The sequence below is a fragment of the Pholcus phalangioides genome, unplaced genomic scaffold (genome assembly GCF_987345545.1).
Source record: "Pholcus phalangioides strain wild (caught in Gottingen) unplaced genomic scaffold, Ppha-v1.0 ptg000003l_1, whole genome shotgun sequence".
Classification (NCBI taxonomy): Eukaryota; Metazoa; Arthropoda; class Arachnida; order Araneae; family Pholcidae; genus Pholcus; species Pholcus phalangioides.
Genome location: NW_028301596.1, coordinates 40,188,650 through 40,208,974, shown reverse-complemented (window position 1 = coordinate 40,208,974; position 20,325 = coordinate 40,188,650). Strand labels below are relative to the sequence as shown.

Here is a 20,325-nt window from a genome sequence, read left to right as displayed (position 1 = left end):
AGGCAGATGCATATGATATCCGAAACAAACCTCCCTATTCCAACACTTTCAGAAACAACCTGCATGTTGGAAAAATAAGGCTAGTGAAGCCAGAAAATGACATCTTTCATTCTATAAATCAACCCCCCTGAAGATTTTGTACAAAGTTTAAGATCACCCAGAAGAAAACAAACGAAAATTACAAATGAAATAGCTTTCGTTATCGTTTATGTTTCATACAAACATTAGTTGTAACAACAACAAGAAAATTTGCATAGATTATAGCATTCAATACATTGTCAACAAATTATTAAGTTATGTTATATGAATGAATTGGGAAATTCTAACTTTTTTGCTGTTTTCTTGAGCTTCAAATTTACCAAGTTCGCCTGTATCTATCTCTCTCTAATTTATAACAGATGCCACATCCATGAAAGATTTTATTGTATTTTTTCTGTTTAACTCAACTGTTTATAATATGATAATTCCTCAAAGTTTGTGTTCATCTCTAATTATCATTTACATCTATACACGAAATGCTAGCTAGATTATCATTATTTAATCTATACATCAACCAGAAACTGTACTCTATTATTACTATTATACTTACGATCACGGAATTCTATCGTAAGAAGACAAAGGATAGTTCTAAAAGAAATGGTTATTGATGGTGATAAACTTATGAAAGCCACTAGAATTCACCGGTTTCCATTTATCATTTCTCCAGATCGATGGTAAGAGAGAGCATTGTGTTTCAAATCTAAAGCACGTGTTTCTTATCAAGATGTGTCTGGACGAGAATACTCGCCCGAGGGTGTATACGATCCACCAGACAAAGAACAAGTGTGAATTTTCCCACGTGTATTTTCAACGTGATGTAGGTGAGAGATGTGATGAAAAAAAAAGAAAGAACGGAACGACTTCCCTGTCGTCGCTACTTTGTTTCAAGTCCATGCCCTTACGTAATCCAAAAAGAACATCTTTTAAGTGGAACGTGCTTCGGAACTCGTACAAACGAGAGCGGAACGTATCTCGAGCCCCCACTATTACTTCCCGTTTATTAATAATTTTGCTTAACCCCCTTTTATTTTCTTTATTTTTTATCAGAGAGAATTGCACAGAGCAGTTCCGAGAAGACACAAATAATGACAATAGCAACTACAATAATAATGATGATAATAAGGTCAACAAGAGGACGTAAACACGACGAATAGTTAAACGTCCTCTTTTCTACTTTGTGGTCAGCTTTCACCGCCGGCCATTCTATACTATACATTACCCTGGAGCGATGGTTAACTCCCCTTGAAAGTTTCCGATCACCTTGCATCACGTGGGCAACCAAAAACAAGGAACCAACTTCCATCAGTTATGGTGGTGTTTCGATTTTTATTTCTTTCCATTAAAAACAAAGTTGTTCCACTTTTACACACCACGCGGAAGCATTCCGTATGTTATGCTTTTTCAGGCCATTTTATTTACAATTGAAATATAATGGCCCTTTTCTTCTTGGAAATTTATGTCGCTCACGTATGTGTGTGTCTTATACTTTCTTTCCTAATGGCGAGTTCTCTTCCATTCTGTGATATATGGATAACGAGTAATTTATTATCTGATAATTCACAGCAATCGAATAGGCCCATGATGTTTTTGTTTTTTTTGATAGGGAGGGGGAAACAATAATAAATGAAAAATTATGCTGAGGTATTGTTGCTGGAAATTCAAAGCAGCTGAACTAGCCTTTAATATTCCGACTTGGAGCAACGAAACCAGAAATATTAACCTGAAAATTTATTTTCTGAAAATTCTCAGTGATGAAATAGGCCTCAAGCACTTCTTTTGATACCTAAATAATTAAGCAGAAAATTTCTTTTCTGTAAAAACTTGGTAATGAAAACTACTACTATATTATTCCTTTTCTGAGCAACCTACCAGAAACAATCAAGTTCAAAATCCTTTTTTGAAAACATTCAGCAACGAAATTGGAGTGAAATAATCGTTTTGGGAGCAACGATATCTGAAATATTAGGCTTAAGATTTATTTTCTAAAAATTCTCAACAACGAAGTAATCCTATATTATTATCATTGAAAGTAACGAAACCTGAAATATGTATTAAGCTTAAGATGCATTTTATAAACAGTCTTGGCAATGAAATGAACCTATATTATTTGATTTCTAAGCAACCTACTTAAAATTATATTGATTTCAGAATCCCTTATCAGAAAAATGAAATAGGCATATTCTTTTTGAGAACAATGATGCCTGAAATATTATGCTTGAAATCCTGTTTTCGAAAATTATTCTCAGCAACGAAATCAGCCAATAACATTCCTTTTAGGAAAAACGGACTTGAATAACACTGAACTCTCTAAAGTTCGCAAAAATGAAACAGGCCGATAATATTCCTTTTGGTAGTAAATACCTGACACATTTTCAAAAACTTCACGCAGCTGAAGTAGGCCCATAATATGCTTTACGTTTTAGACGTAACGAAACCTGAAATATTAACCACGAAATTTCACCAATACAGATCACGTGATCCTCCGGTGATTCAAGTATCTATTTAAATTTCAATGATATACCTCTCATTAAATCATAATTACAGAAAAACATTCAGATTTATATGATTTTCGGAATGCATGTTGTGTCAGAATTTACACAGCTTAAAAAACAAATTATTTTCTCCAAATTCTCAGCAATGAAATATGCCTATAACACACCCATAAAGAGCAATGAAACCTAAAATATTTTTTTTATCGAGTTGCTATCACGAACAGTATCAACTGATGGAGCGGTTAGTCCGCCAAACCTTTAATGTGGTACATTGATTGTAGGCTTTGAATGCCAGCGTTTAATTAACTGGAGTTATTCCTTGAATGAAGACGAATGAAGTGAATGTTAATTAACATGTCAATACACCGGGTTGATAAATGGGAACTTTCTCATTGCCGTGTTTTTCTTTTTTAATCAGATTTACCCACGTGTTGGTGTTGTTGACCGTTCTAAATACTTTTCTCCATCTAGTTTTGTCGGAATCTTCAGATCAAAGTTCTATACACTATGGTTGTGCATCCGCTACTCTTTTTTAATCATTCTACTCACCACGGTGGTGTTTGTCGAACAAATAGATGCCTAACCCGTTAATACCACTGGTGGGTATGAAGAGATCTCTAATTTCCATAATGTTATGCGTAGACTAATGGTAAACAAGTTATTTTGTACCTCCGGGCGGGAATTCCCGCTATCACGCGCGAGATGCTACCGTGGTCATTGAAGTCATCAAATCTGTGCTCGAGGGCTAATAGTGGTCAACACTTTCCCCATTGTGTGAGCACCTGAAGATGAGTCGTAGATGAACGCTGTTATCAGTTGTCTTGATAAAAATACACGATAAGTGATATTAATCGGGTTTTTTTTTCGTTCTTCCGGGAATGGCTTCGTAATCGAATCAAAATTAATTAACATTTTCAGTTCTATCTATATACAAGGTGCATAGCAAACGGGGGTATGGCATGGTGAATATTGCACTTAGAAACATGGAATTTAGGAATGTAAACTTATATGGCGACGTAACAATGAAAGGGACATGAGAGTGAAAATTGTTAAGAGAGAGAAAAGTCATCACGAAAAAGTGAAAGGCTTTCCTTTCCCCCACAAAACCCGTTCCGTAAAATAACTGATTGTGTAAAGTCTCGAGAAGCAGATGGCTTGTGGTGGTGGGGAAGACGTCAGACATTCGGCCATGTAAGAAAATTAAGTTGGAGGAAGGGGTAGTAGCATCTATATGGTTTGAGACACGGAGCAATGAATATCCTAAAGCGTATGCGTGGAGCAAGATACTCTCTCTCGTGACTTATTCGCGCTACTAATATATCTAATAAGAACGCAAACTGGCAACCGGTTCTGGTGCAGTCAATAGACGTCATTCAAGCATTATGTCAGCATCGATAGGGTGGTAGGGTTTCGGATTTAATGATTTTTGATGACGGGAGGGGGGGATTTGCATGATGATTACGTCATCAACCACCCTTTATAAAAATAATTCTTAGTGACATCCTTACTGAGTGTGAAATAGACGAGAAAAACCTTTCCGTAGATTGCGGGCAGCTGAATTAATACTCTCCTCTATTGATAAGTCATCCATAGAGCCACTTTAGCTATCTCTAACTGTTCCGCGGATCTTTTGCGTGATCTGGAAACGTGTCTGGGCCCCTTAAGTGCTATAGAATTGTGTCGAAAGCAGCTTGAGTGCTCTGGAACTGTGCCGCGCGTCACGCAAATGATCCGTAATTGCGTCATGGATCACTTAAGTAATCTGAAAACGTGCCGCGGGTAACTTGTGTGATGTTGAACTACACTAGAGGTCGCTTAAGTACACTTAAACAGTATAAAACTGTGCCTGTCACTCAAGGGACCTCTAAATATGCCACGGAACGCTTAAGTGTTCTTGAACTGTGCTGCGGGTCACTCAAGTGATCTGTAAATGTGTCGCGGGCCTACTTGAGTGGTCTGAGAAAATGTGCCACGGGTGGCTTAAATGCTCTGAAATTGTGTCATGGGTCACTTAAGTGAAATGTAAATGTATCGCTTAGTTCATTTTTACAAAATTAGGTTTGATGAGGCTGGCCCATCAGATAACCTCAGGGGCTATGGTTTGAGTCAATGATGACTTAAAGGGTAGGTCCATTGAAATTAACAGAATCTTTTTAGAATAACATATATCAATGTATTTTCTTCCGATATTTTAATTTCTTTTTAAATATTTTTTGCTTCAAAAAAAAAAAATTATCCTCTGGGGTGAGGGGCAAGTGAAGATTCACCCCCCCCCCCACCCGTGTACGTCTCTGATCCCAATGTGCGTTAGGAGGTGACGGGCAGAGCTGAGGAAATTTTGCTGACAAGTGGTCGGAGATGGTTCAAAAATATCTAAAAAATCTACTGACGTTATACTTGAATGGCCCCAAATAGCGTAGGACTCGTAATACAGAGGTTACGGGGTTCAATTGCGTCTCTGTTGAAATTTTTTTTTTTGTCTTTCATTGATCATTGATCATTTTTGTCGCACCACGGTCATTTTTTGCGCACGAGGGCTAATTAGACCGGGACCTACAATTTATTGCCGATTCCGAACGGAAGTTTTTTTTTGTCTTTCATCTTTAATTTTTTCCTGTACTAGGCCCCTGCACTAGGCTTTAGTCCCGATAAAAAGCACCCTCCCCTCGGAGTTAGGGCCACCCACGATTATCGCCGGAAATGTTTACTGAACAAATCTGCCACACATGGGATTTGCTATGGAATTATTAAGACATTGAATTAAATTTAAAATGTATAAATTCAATTTTTTAAATAATTAAAATTGCATTTAATTGAGGTGAATCTAGTAGACATGTCAAACCTAGAAGTTTTACTTTTATCGTATGATATTCTCAGGCAGATTTTTTCTCATTGGCATCAGGAGAGATAGAGCAACAATTTTCTAGTTGGGTTATGGCACACACGGGGACTGTATAAAATGTTAATTTTGTTTATTTTAATAACTACACAACCCCTTCTAACATGAATCACATATCTGAGTACTACACGTTTCTCTAATTAGAAGTATACCTCTAGGATCAACGGTTCGCCAGTGAAATGCCATATCAACTGTTTTCTGTACATCCTGTATATAAAATTGATTTGATGTGCGTCTATCTGTTTGTTGTCGATACAAATCTACAATTTCAGATCGATCGTCGCAAAATTTTCTACACACACGAAACTGGGTCCGACTTGAATTTGGAAAGCTGGGTCCAGCTTTATCAGAGCTGGATAAACTCCCTAGATGGTGAAAAAAACTGTCGGCAACAATGGTTCGTAGGGCTTCAACAATGACTTGTAGGATATGTTTACTTTTGTTACCGTAGTTCCCAAAGAATGCGTTTCAGACATGTATATGGCTTTATAACTTTTTTATAACTCCCAGTCTATATTAAATACCCGGGTATTATAGCTATTAAATAATGAGTCCATTAATTTTGGACGACAATTTGGTACAAACTTACAGGGGTTAGTTTGCACCAATCCTGAATAACGATTAATTGTTTCCTAGCGGCTATTTTAATGAAAGTTTATAAACAGTTTTGATTTTCAAGGAAAATCACATTTTATTTATTTTATGCTGAAGTGAACTCGGGAAGAAAAGTCATCTCTCCTGGGACTCGCACCTAGGCCCTCTTCTCGCAAACCAGGCGAGCATGCTACCATCTACACCACTGGAGACAAGACGCCGCTGTCCTTATTTCACGCATTTTGGTGCGAGTCGCTGAAGTAGAGGCATTAGCAGACACTCTTAAAGTTTTGATTTTGTGACATCATCGTCCAACTGATGTATTTGAATTTCTGATGCATCCGTCATTTTGGATATCGTTTGCTAAATATATATTTTTACTACTTGATTTCATCTGGAGAGGAAATTAGTTATAATATAGAAATTAGTTAAATAGAAAATTAATATTAATATATAAACAGAAAATATCTGTTTTTCCTTGATTTTGCTGAAATGTATATTTGATAATCGTTATTAAAATTAATTGCTTTTTTTATGGCAATAGTCCTGTTCTTACATCATCTTAAAAATGTAAATCAACAATCATTTTCAAGAATAATTTCATACATGTATTTACTATGCCTAGCAAGAGTTTTTTTCCTAAATAAGCTCTCGAAAGCGGTTCATAGTAGTCCCGTGCCAATGTAAAATACTCATTTGAAAATCATTTCAAAAATCAGAAAAAAGATAACACGTAATTATTGAAAAAAAAAAAAAGTTTTTTCTTCCGTCGAGCCGGAGTCGAACCAGCGACCTATGGATCTCTGAATTACCATCTACAGTCCACCGCTCTGCCAACTGAGCTATCGACGGGACGAAAGCGAGCGGCCTTATTAAAGACCAAAACAAATACACCCGATAAACTGGTTTCAATAAGTGCTCCATCGATAACAGGGTGAGAAACACACGCCTCCGTATTTTTCTTAAACCTAGATAAAACTACTTATACATGTTTCTATTTCCTTAATTAATCTCTTCGTCTATCAAAATGAATAACCACATCTGAATAAATTAGTAAGATGATACAGTGCTTGAGAATACGCTGTACGTATTCTCATTATAAGAGAAAATTTATCATGGGAAAAAATTTCGGAGATAAATTCTTTTGAAGCTCACAAATTATATTTAAAAAAATTAATTGTTTTCTTCAGTCTCTAGGCCCATTCTAATTACTTTCATAAGAGTTAGATAAGATTTTTTTCTAATGTGAAAACTAACTTTTCAATTCAAAGAGCTCTGTTGATTCAAGACTAACCAGAAGCTTTCAACATTTTGCAACACAAGCCGCTAGAAGTATCTTAAATTTCATGTGCGTTAAATTTTAGGTATTCGACAACCATTCTCAGCTCTTCTCTATAATATGTACTGGAGTGAGGTTTAGTAAAATTTTTTGAACAGAAAGTGTCTCAAAATGGTGGAAAAATAATAAATTTTGGACTACCTACGTCATTTTCTATGAAAAGGTAATTTTTATGTCAAATTTCAAGCAAAATTCATGTGATATTCGAAAAATGACTGCAGAAAATCCTATTAACGAAATATTTTGTTATTTTCACAATGCATTCAGGTAGTAATGATGCAGATTATGCAGCAAAATTTAAAGGATTGTATTGTATGTCATAGTTACCACGAAAGTCTGTTGATGTACGAGTGAATTTTTTGAAATTTAATTCAACATGCTATGTATAAAACACTGTAATTAGACAGATACATGTGAGATGCCTTAGATTTTGGTTCATAAACTTAACAATATATGGCAAATCATCATAAAAATTGTGTAATGAACAAAATCCATTTTTAGAAATCATGTTTCAAACTCAAGTAAAATGTCAAAAATGGAATATTTTGGCAAGTTTTTTTATTCACTGATTAATTAGCGTAAAACGCAGGACTAAAACGTGCGTAATTTCGGTTCTTAGCGTCATATAATTAAAATTTGCCACGTTTTGGAATCGCAAGAAATGGAACTTTCACTAAAAATTAAATTTTTAAAAAAATCAATATTTTCTTCCGTATAGTCGGGTACCTTAAATGAATATGTGAAATATTTCACAAATGTTGAAATTGGCAATTGAAAACGGCTAGTTTGAACTGCATCATTGCAAGTTGCGAGTCACTTTCGGAGGGGAAAAAAACTGGCGAATATCACTATAGTACATGGCCCATCATCAGAAGCGCACACATATGGCATATTTGAGATATTCTGGCCTAAAAATCTGCAGTATGCTGATTCCAGGATGAAACTCGAATGGGATGTTTCAGTGTTTTAGTTGAGTTGATCAACTTCAAGGCCAAAAGCGGAGCAAGATCAAGCATGAACGGATACTGCAATGAGTACCATATCATAAATAAGCAAGGCCACGTATTTTCACGCATGCGCCAATTCGTAAGGAAATTTTCTTAGGAATCTTTAATGAGGCAATAATCTTACGTTCGAAATCGCTTCCGCCCCCCCACACTCTTGATGGGTATACCGAACTCCTCGCCTGTCATTTAGATATTTTCTGAGATTAGATAATTATGCTTAGTTTCTCGGCCGCCCCGAAGCCTACCAAAAGACTGAAAATTGCAGTAGGAAACAAATTTCATGGATTCCACTGATTTTCTGATTATGCTTTGAGACGTCTGAAGGCTTAAATTCAAAACAAACCCCGCAATGACGTAAAAAAAAGAAATGTTTCGAAATTTCCGCCATTGCCTAACTTGCTCCTACATGCCAAATTATACGGAATTCCACGGTGTTCATGGATAATGGCCGCAGTTATCGCTTTTTTGTTTTATCCACTCTCAAAGTAAGATATTTTATCTCACGTGACAGCTTCTAAAGAAAATATCGTGTCCGTTCTTTTTCCTCATACATAAAAAAAGTTTCCTTCTGTTTTATTTTTGGAAGAGAATTTACAACAGCCTTGAACCTGTAATATATAACATATCCTCTTAAGAAAATAAAAGCAAACTTGCAAAAAACCTGATCTCAACATTGTAGGCTAACCCTGAAACGTGATGCATGGATGACTCGGCAAGGTCGTCGTACACTCTTTTGTATGTAATAAGTTGAAACTTGTATTGCGTTCGGTTGCATCATGGCAAAGTCTGGTCATTTTCATTTCACCAGAGAAAGGGAAAGTTTGTTCAAAAATAATAGGTCAGGCTATGGTCGATGCAGACAAGGAAGGTATTTTGGGCCTCTTTTTTTAAGAGAAGCGGTTTTGGATCTCGAATTCCTTCTTACGAATCTCTCTTCTGAGTGATGCAATGGCTACCGAAACGTAACACGTTACGTGTTACGCAACTGAAATATAAATTAATACATTCATATTTATGAGGTTTAATGATAAGTAATTTGAAATACGGTGATTATATACTCGGCTTACGAAGATTTTATTTTTTCGTGATTTTTCTGCCTCGAATACGGATTCGGCTATCGAACGTTTTCGTTAATACGGATGCATGCACGGGGCGTACGCGGGATCGACCTTTGGATGGGGCACAAAACTTTTCTCAATACGAAGGTTTTTAACACCTGGCTGATGCGAAGGTGAATTTTTAGGAAAGAGAGGAATTTCAACTCTCCTTGCGGGAAATCGAACCCACGTTCTCTCACTTGCCGGGTGAGCGCCCTACACCGCTAGACTACAAAGGCAAAGATTTTTAGTCTTCTCTTAGACACATACAGGAGATCGAAGAAGAGTTCGGTTCTGGAATTCTGCGATTTGCTATTGTGCAGCTCTCTTTCGCAAACCTTATTCAAATATGCAAATTTCTTTATTATTTTTAAATTATTCACGCATTTTTGGCGCACCCTGTACTTGTTTTTACTAACCATTTGTTCAGCTAAAAGTTTTTCAACTATCTATTATGAAAGGAGAAAATCTGTTACCCTTCATTCTACCTTTTATTTTCTTATTGTTGCATTTCGTAACATTTTGGCGAACTGTACAAGTGATAGAATAAGAGATTTCATCATCGAGCTTATATTACTGGTGGGAGCATCGAATGCAAGAAAATCACGTGACTCGTTGAATCACACAGTTCCTGCCTGGCAATTTCCCCATTGAAAGGTACAGTTCAGTATTTAAATATTACGTTTCAAAGATTAGAAAAAAGGATAGAGAACTCATCTGAAGATAAAAAAAAAAAGGATTAAATTGTTCATTTCATTAATACTGGAATAATTTCTTTCATTAATTCTGGAATTATCTCTTTCATTAATTCTGGAATTATCTCTTTCATTAATTTTGGAATTACCACCTTCATCAATGCTGCAATTATCACTTTCATTAATTATGGAATTATCACTTTCATTAATTGTAGAATTATCACTTTCATTAATTGTGGAATTATTTCTTTTATCAATGCTGAAATTATCTCTTTCATTAATTTTGGAGTTATCACTTTCATTAATTTCCTTATACCTTATTTTTACATAAAAGGATTATAATATGTAAATAATTCATATATTCGTTTCATATTATTCACAATTTCACCATGTTATATATATATATATATATATATATATATATATATATTATATTTTTTTTTATTTTTATCTTATTTTATTTTATTTTTTTCCTAATCGATACCTCATTTCACAATACTTTTAATATTATTCACCTTGATCATCATGAAATATCTTCACACTTCTTATTTTGCATAACCTATGATAATATTATACCTGGTATAATATTATCATAGTCCTTCCCCACCGTCTAACTTCATTTTTAAGCATATATTCCGTGAGGACCCTCGCTCTACCATTCAAAATTTCAAGAACAGCTTAAAAATGTTATTTCAAAGCAAGAAAATCGAGGTAAAAATCAGCTTAAATGAAAACTTCATCTAAGTTTAAGGTTCATGGAAGCTAGAAAAGCATGCAAAGAAAAAAAGAAGTGGCGTGTGTTATTTGGAGCAAGCGTATTTCAGTCTAAGACCAAGGTTATATTATAAAATTTTTATAAAATAACGTTTACAAAACTTTTTAAAAAAACAACCAATAAGACTACTTATTGGTTACATTCGCTTGAATGTAATCGCTTATTGGTTGCATTTTTAAAATTTTATAAAAGAACTTTTAAAATTTTATAACTAGTATAATCTAAGCCTAAGACTCTTAGGCCGGCGTTACACTATAAAAGTTTGAAACTGCTCGTTTGTAAAACTTGAAAAATGTAACCCATAAGCGTTATCTGTTACATTCAAGCACAAATACACCCTTACTGATTGTGTTTTCAAGTTCATAAAAGAACTTTTATCAAAATTTTTAGTGTAATCCTGGCTTTAGCAACAAATGAGCTTATCTTTTCCATCTGCATATATATATCAGGCACAGAAATGAGCTGATCAAATCACAAATGGATGGGGACACCTATAAACTTGACTAGGTTGTGTCATCACCACCTTCAGTCTACTAAAGCTAGTGATGTTAGTCTATCAAAGCTGGTACTAGTTGTATAGATTAAAAAATACTTTAAATTCTCATTTATCCAGTTTTGAAGCTGTCATTTTGACCTTCGGTCGCTTTCTCTGTTTTTTACAGCTCTCTTTGGGTGTTTTAAAAAACTCATCTTTAAATTTTGTGCAGTGACTGGAGAAAATTAAACGATTTTTTTATGGAAACTTATGGAAAATCACTTTTCGGCTAATGAACGTGATTCCAGAACGAATTGACTTCGTTAACCAACGTATCACTATGCTGGTTCTACTGCTATTCTCCTCATAACCGGAGGTTCTACCCAATTACAAATCGGGCATTTCGAAGAAGTCAGTATAATCGGTGCTTTGATCTGGGATCTACTAACTTGTAACGTGACAGAAATATAAGCCTTAATTCTTTCCACGTTGTAGTAGTCCATTAGCTTCATCCGGTATAGCCTTCAGCTCATTTATATGTATCTGGAATATCAACATTCTTATAACAGCTGCCGGCCGTGAGGTTGGCAAACTTGTAGTTTCTCTCGCAGATAGAAATTCGGTTACAGCGACCACGCTACGTAGGCTTTCCTGGAAGGTACTACCTAATTACAATGTGAGGGTTGAGAAGTAAATAGTTTTCCTGCGGTATCCAACCTCTTGTAACATCAACACCAGCGAGCTCATTTATGCATACTCATCATAATAAGCTAGATAACTGACGCCATTTGATAATACAAACTTGTATAAGTACGGAATTCTACAGTGATTCCAATGCCTAATCGATGTGAAAGTTAGTGGGAAGACAAATCTCACTCTATAAAATTGCGCACATAATTATTGTCGTAATTATGACAATGGAGGCGATGCGAAAAATAGTACATTGATCTCACACATAAATATAATGTAAGCTCCATGTATGGATATTCCTGCTGGCGAAGTTAATTTAAAATCTTATACATCCAGTATTAAGCTGTAAGTGTGTCCAATATCCCATACAACTTATATTTTTGCTTTTTATCGATAGCATCGGTCAAGCTATGAATGGGGTATTAAAATTTATGTGAGCGCATGCACAGTGGATCCAATTATAACGTTCCCGCTTACAACATTTTCGTGCGGCTTATTTTCGTGGTGTCATCTTCTACTAATACTCATCGAGATTTCCTGTAAAAAGCGGTTTTTTTGCTTACAAAGTTTCACGGGTAGGATCCACTGTACAGTAAACGATACAGGATATGAGCCATGGAAAGTTACTTGATTTCTCTGAATATGTTTTCTTTAGAAGAAATATAGAGAAGGAAAAATGTGTGTGCGATGTATATATAAGGAGTCTTTAATATCAGTGAATAGTGACTTCACTATCAGTGAAGCATTTCGTCGAGAGAACATCAATATCGGTCAGTTAAAGATAATTTAATGTATCATAGCGATAATTTCTTCACCACCGCATAGTTGTGAAAATGTGGATCGCAGAGAACTTCCGTAGTCCTGGATATTCTACAGTTTTATCCGTATTCATAACAAAAATGAATGTATTATGCCCTTCGTGACTGCAAATTATATTCGTAACAGATTCTTATTGTTAGGCATTAAAATTGGTCAAAAAATCAGGTTGCAACAGACAAGTCTTTTATATGGAATATTTAATAACTCAAAAAAAAAATTTGAGCGTTGAGAATTGCGTCAATATCTCATTCCTAAAAATCAAATCTTATTGTCAAATTTTATTGTATCCTAACTACACAATTAGGTTGAAATTATCAAACAAAAAAAAATAGTAAAATCAATATATATAGGACGAAAAGGTGTTCGATCGATCACCACAAGTCGGAAAAAGTCCTTCGACCGAGATTGATAGCCACGCCATACTGTAAAAACAACGCGTCGATGTCAACACGTGCTCCTGCAACGTGATCTGCCAATTAAGTGATCAAAAGAAGAAAAATTGTGAGAACTTAAATCCGGGGGCCGTTAAACAACGACAACCGAAAGCTAACGTGATTGATCGGCACAGGGAACTTTCCAATACTTTCCTATGGCCACGAAATTGAGCTTAAGTTAGACCGTCCATCATCAACTTTCAAGAATCCAAACAGAATCGTGACATTTTGATCAGCAGTTTTTTTTCCTCCCCTATGAGAAGAGTGGTGTCGGTGATCCGTTCGGCATAGTAAGCCAAGCGCGAGACGATTTGCACTTTTATTACAATCATCGGCAATATTGATGAGTTGTCGAATGTGATTTCATGCACAACATCAGATACGCCTGGCCTAGTAATGTTGCTCACTGGGACAGATCATGTAACGAAGGTCATAGTCAACGCAGTTGTGTTCTTTTTTGTATGTTAACTAATTTACTTTCACATACAGTTACTTCAATTTATTGTACAACAAAACAAGGAAGTCCGCCATTTTTTTTTTTTTTTTTGCTTTGTCTTTGAATTCATTTTTCCCATTAATCAGAACAAGTGATCTAATTAGATTCGGTGTGCAATTTAATGGGGACAGCATGGTACATGGATTCGATACAACTGATCCAATTCAACCGGTTGAACAATAAACGTGAGAGAAACGGGACATTTTATTTCCTCTGAAATTTCGCCAAGTTGTTTTGTCAAAAAGAAGAAAAAAACTCTTACTGGTATCTTATATCGTGAGGAAACTGAAAACAAATCATACGAAGGCAGCATCTGATAAGATTATCATGAATAATTTTTCACTATGGAATTAGATGCAAAATGGCAATCAGATTAATCCTCTGAAACATGCAGTGGGATTATTTATCATCATTCAGTTCACTGGGGCCATTCAAGTATTACGTAAGCAGATTTTTAGCCATTTTTGACTCCCCCTCCCCTCCTTGTCAGCAAAAGTCAGCAAAACACTGATGCCCCCCCCCACCCTGTCATCAAAATTTCGCCAGCAGCTTAGAATATTTCATATCTTCAGAAAAGGGTGGTTGATGACGTAAGCAACCTTCAAACCCCCCCCTCACCCCTTGTCATCGACAGTCAGCAAATCCACCCCCCCCCTCGATGCTGACGTAATACTTGAATGACCCCATTTCGGATGTTATTGAGGAGTCATCGTTATGCTTTAACACAAGGGTGCTCAATCTTTCAGGGAGTGTAGCCCACTTTACTGGTTTGGAAACGTGTCCCGGATCACTTGTCATCTGGAAATGAGCATCGAGCCACTCAGCTGATTTGAAAATGTACTGATGGTCACTAGATTCATCTAGAAATGTGCCTCGAGCCACTCAGCTGATCAGAAAATGTACCACTGGCCCACTTGATTCATCTGAAAATGTACAACGAGTCACTTGGGTGATCTCTGAAAGTATGCAGGGGGTCATTTGAGTGGTCTGGAAATGTGTCACGGGCGATTTAAGTGATCTATAAATGTGTCACGGGTAATTTAAGTGCTCTACAGGAATGCAGCGAGCGTCTTGATTAAATTGTAAATGTGCCGCGAGCCGTTTCGGTTGATCTGAAAGTGTGCTGCCAGCCATTCAAGTTACCTCTTAGCGTGACACGGGCCATTCGAGTGATCTGTAAATGTGCCACTTAAGTGGTCAGCTACTGCATCAAGTGCCGCTTTAGTGAACTGGGGTTGTGCCGCAGTTCATTCAAGTCATTTAGAAATGTACCTGGGATCGCTTAAGTGATGTGGATATGCGCTGTTTTGACAGCTTGAATTATCTGGAACTGTGCCGCGAGTCACTGAAGTAATTTGGTAATCTTTCGTGGTCCACTTGAGTGGTTTGACTATTCGTGACGGGTCACATCAGATAACTCCGAGGACCATGGGTTTAGCAATGTATGCTTTAATCAGAATTTCGTAGCACAGTATTTTAACCCTCTTGGATGTTTCTACGAAACACGGTGCTCATTAGCAACAGGTCAAATACATAAATGAGAAAAACTGAGGTTTTCTGAAATCTCCATAAACTACAAAATATTTCATTTATTAATTCATTATTTATACGGAATCTTTAACTACACGATTACAATGATTTTTTTTCGGAATTATAATCAAAAACCGTTCAAATCAAAAAAAAAATTCACCACCGGAAAATTCACCGACATCAGTTCGACATGAGTGAATGAATGATCAAGTGAGCAAGTGAACGAGTGAGTGAGCGAATACGCGAGTGAATGAGTGATTGTGTCAGTGAATACGCGAGTGAATGAGTGATTGTGTCAGTGAATGAACGAGTAAATAAATGATCGCGTGTGCAAGTGAACGAAGGAATGAATGAATGAGTGAAATTGGCCTGTCACTAGAGCTAACTCGTTCTCATCACTCACTCAAAAGGTCACTCAGTCAATCACAGGTAAGAAGTTAATGGTGACACTCACTCACAGGGTCGCCCATTCAATCACTCACTCACTCACTAACCAGGGGTCGTTCACTCCCACTCACTTACGGCCGTATTCACCAACACAGTTTAAACTACAATCACAGGTTAAACGATTAGCGATCGACACGGATTGGTTAAAATCCTCAATTTAACCAATCCGTTTCGATCTTCAATCCTTTCACCTGCAATTGCAGTTTAAACTGTGTTGGTGAATACGGCCGTTACTCACTGACTAGGCCGCTCATTCTGTCACTCTCCCACTGAGTCTACCACTGAGTCGCTCATCATGCCACTGATTCACTAGAACGTTCACTCACTCACTAGGTCACTTACTCTTCTGTCATCACTCGCTCACCCACCAACACTGACTATGCCACTCACTCACTAAGTACTGTATCATTTACTAATTCACTCACTCGGTCATATCTGGCTCACTGACTCCAGGGCCGTCTTAAGAACATCATGGGCCCCCGGGCCAAGTGATGTTTTTCAGGCCCTACCCGGAAAATTTTCGGAAATTTCAACCACCTCTCATTTGTGTGAGGCCCATTTCCTCTTGAGCTCCCCGGACCGTGCTCGGGTTGGCCCATGCGTTAAGACGGCAGTGACTGACTCGTGTTGTTGAACTGTTGTCTGCGAATTTTCCCAGCGTGAATTGTTAGCTGTGAGTTTTCAGTAATCCGTCAAAAACAATATAGAAATATTCATTACTAGCTACAATTCCCGGAGCTGTTTGGGTTTTCTGCAATTACTGGGAGGATTGAAAAAGTGACAAACCATTACAAAGGAATAAACTATTACACATAATACGGACAGCATTAAAGAAGTGACAAACCATTGTAAACGCATTGCTAGGGTACACGGTAACCAAAGTAAGCATTCCGAAAATGATTGTTGAGGCTCAGAAACCATTGTTGCGCAACAGGTTTTTTTTTTTTTTTTTTTTTTTTTTTTGCTCATTTCCGTCATTTGCCCAACTCTGAAGAACTTTTAAAGTAGCCTATCGTTCAGGTGGGGTATATATGTAAAATTTGGCGACGATCGATCGGAAATTGTAGATTTACATAGGGAACATACACATATACAGACACAGAGACAGGAAATCTATATATATATAAAATTTTGATTTTGTATGAGTGTGTGGGTTCTCTATACAAATCTACAATTTTGGATCTATCGTCACCAAATTTTGCCCATACCAAACGGGACCCGATTTGAACGATTGGCTACTTTAAAAGTTCGTCAGAGCTGGGCAAATGCCCGAAATGAGCAAAAAAAAAAAAAAAAGCTGTCGGGCAACAATAGTTGCTGGGCCTCAACAGTCTCTTACGAAATGTTCTGTTTGGTTACCGTGGTTCCCTAGCGATATGTTTCAGGCATGTGTATATACCTTTACAATTAGTCACTTCTTTATAATGCTGTCAGTATATGTATAATAGTTTATATGCCTTTATAATGGTTTTTGTCACTAACAATCCCCCCTAGTAGTTGAAGAAAACCAGGGCAAACGCCGGGTATAATAGTTAGTCACAATTTTTTATATATAGATTTTATTACCGGTGTATTATTCCAATATCAATCACAAAATATTGAATTATATCATGAGTATCATTCAAATTAGCAGGAAAATAATCGCACGCTCCATATTATCCTCATGTTTATGAATTATTATTATTATTATTACCCACCAGTAATTTGGATAAATATGTTTTCCTTAAGAAAACAAGAGTTGGGAAAACACTTCCTTGAAAAAGTGATCAAAATAAAACAAAAAAAAATATATTAGGTGATAAGATAACCTATTAAAAAATAGAACAGGACAAAAACTGTTACTTTGGAGAAAAAATAATACACAAAAAAATAAATAAGTAAACTGGACCGTCCACTGAATAAATTGTAGATACACGTTTTTCACATCGGAAAAACAACACACAGACACACCGTTGGGAATAACGTATATCTATCACAATTTTCATTAATGGCGTTGTTTATTTTCCTCGTGTTTCGTTCAACCAGTTTCTACCCATGGTCACGTTTTTTTGGTTCACCTGAAGCTAGAAAATTGATATTGAGGGTTACACGTGAGCTGTTGGTGCAGAGGAGCGACTTGAAAGAATACGTGTTGCGATTAGTAAACGGGCACGCGTTGCAATGAAATCGATTGTCGGAATGGAATTTCTCGGTTTTTTCCAATATTGGATCATCACGTTTTGTCATGGGATTTTTTGGAATTTTTTGTATTGTCTGTTATTAGTTATTAAATTTTTTTTTAGTGCAGTTATTATTGTAGTTTGAACCTTTTTCTCCCTCATAAGATCAGGGGGTTCTTATGGGGTGTGTGTTTTCGTGTTTCACGGACCCCATCTGCTCCAATGAAATGAAAGCCACGAACGTCTTTAAAAAATACTATCAATATACCGAGTTTTTTTTAAAAATTAATATACAGGGTGTACTGTAAGTGCTAATGCGGCTTTTATCTCATCATCAACCGTCCGTCGTAGAGGTATGGTTTCAGTTTAGAAAATGCTCAAAAGGAGTTCAAAAATTACCCTGTACCAGTTTTGAGGGAGAAAATAGGGTGTGTCACAAAATAAGAAATCTAAATTTTTATACGATCCCCTAGTCCTCTAACTTTCAATTCGAAAGTTGTTGCCCTGTATCTCCTGAGACCAACAGAAAAAACTCTGCGTTCCTAAGTGCAATATTCGCTGACATATTCGAATTCAAAAATCGCAAAAAAAGTTACGAAAGAACATTAAAAATTAACGGACAACGCTTCCTTCCCTCATTCCTGCTGTCCTTTCCAAAAATTTTCTCCCATTTCCGAATATATCTCAGTGTAAATATTGCACTTAGAAACTTGGATTTCTTTTCTTTTCCTCACAGGAAAGACAGGTCAACAACTTTCTAATTGAAAGTTGGAGGACAAGAGGGAGGCGTATAAAGTTTATTCCTTTTTACTTTAACACTGTATTTTTACTCTTAAAACTGGTATAGGATCATTTTTGAACACCTTTTGAGCATTTTCGAAACTGAAACCATACTTCTACGACGGACAGTTGATGAGATAAAGGACGCATTAGCACTTACGGAACACCTTGTATAGAAATGCAAAACAACGAGTTAATTTTTTTTCTCATCTAAGGTATCCCATAATTCGCTAACCCCTATAATTCGCTTAAGAACAACTGATTATGCTGCATAAGATCCCTCCCCCCACGCATTATATTATTTCAGAAAGCTCGTAGGTCTGTGTTTGATGGTTTTCTGCATTAAACGTATTAGAAGAAAACTCACAATAACGTATTTTAACACACGCAATCCTTCCTTTAAATTAAAATGAGATGTTGTTGTTAATACCAGAACTTTTTGGTAGAGACATTGTTGACGAATGTATTGTCAAAGAAATCTCTGTCGTTACTAAAAACCATTCTTTTCAGAAGCATTGTTAAAAACTAACACTCACAGAAGAGCTGAGAGTTTAGATTTTTAAAAACCTTAGTCGTCAGAAGAATTGTCGAAGGTCATTGTTTAGAATTAATTTTAAGGAGCATTTCCAGAAGTCATTTCAAAAGTCATTGTTCGCAGAAGTCTTTTTTGAAAAACCAGTTCTGTCAAAACCATTGTCAATAGTCATTGTCAAAAAATTGTTGTAGGATCTAACAGTAAATAAAAATCATTGCTGTTAAAAGTATTCTTGATTAAAACTCTATATTGCCTGAAGCATTGTCTTAAGAAGTCATTATTCAAGGTCACCTCTTTCGTTGGACAGATTGCATTAATTATTGGTATACCAATTGTAATGGTATTTAATCACTTCTTTTGACTCACTATAAGTTCACTGATGTTTGAAGCATCTTTGAATACCTTAGAAGACTTCATTTAAGAAATGCAAATGGTGCTACCCAAGGCGGGAATTAGGTTTAATAGGGCCCTAGGCTATTGAAGATGATGGAGGGCCGTTATATGTCCAACTCCAGTTGTCCTTTGTCGACGACTAATTGTCGCTGTTTTTTGTGTTGAATATATGATATATGGTAATTTATGGACTTATCACGTACCTGAATCATTTTAGCACTTGAACTGCCGGAGCAGTCATTTTGACTGTTCTGAAAATGCTATAATCCTTAAAGTATTTGACGCACAATGTTTTGGTGAATTTTCATTATTTCTGAAATTGTCTCTGTGCACTAAAATTTGAAGACATTGAAGGTTATCTTCGGGAGTTTAGATATCAGCGTTTATACCTAGAACGACAAAGAGCAGTCATTTTGACTGCTATAAGTAAATTGTATTGTTGCTTTCTCATAGCAGCTGGTGTTGATATGTGTACTTTTGTTTTTAGAATTTCCATATCATTAACTGATGGAACACAAAATTTATATTCACTAGTAGCATACGTATAAGAAAAAATAAACAAAATAATGTTATCTTTTTTTAATCATGTTCCGGGGTAATCTAACAAGTCTATTCGCAGGGACAGCAGAA

At 36.2% G+C, this 20,325-nt stretch overlaps 1 protein-coding gene and 1 non-coding gene across 2 annotated transcripts in view; one reads left to right on the top strand and one right to left on the bottom strand.

The window, feature by feature from the left end:
- LOC149088595 (cytochrome P450 4c3-like) overlaps window positions 1-20,325 on the top strand; it is a 61,252-nt gene that overhangs the window by 16,751 nt on the left and 24,176 nt on the right. The gene's annotated exons all lie outside the window — the stretch shown is intronic.
- TRNAY-GUA (transfer RNA tyrosine (anticodon GUA)) lies at window positions 6,790-6,876 on the bottom strand. Its single transcript is given in 2 exon segments — window positions 6,790-6,825; window positions 6,840-6,876. It is a non-coding gene; the product is annotated as a tRNA-Tyr (tRNA).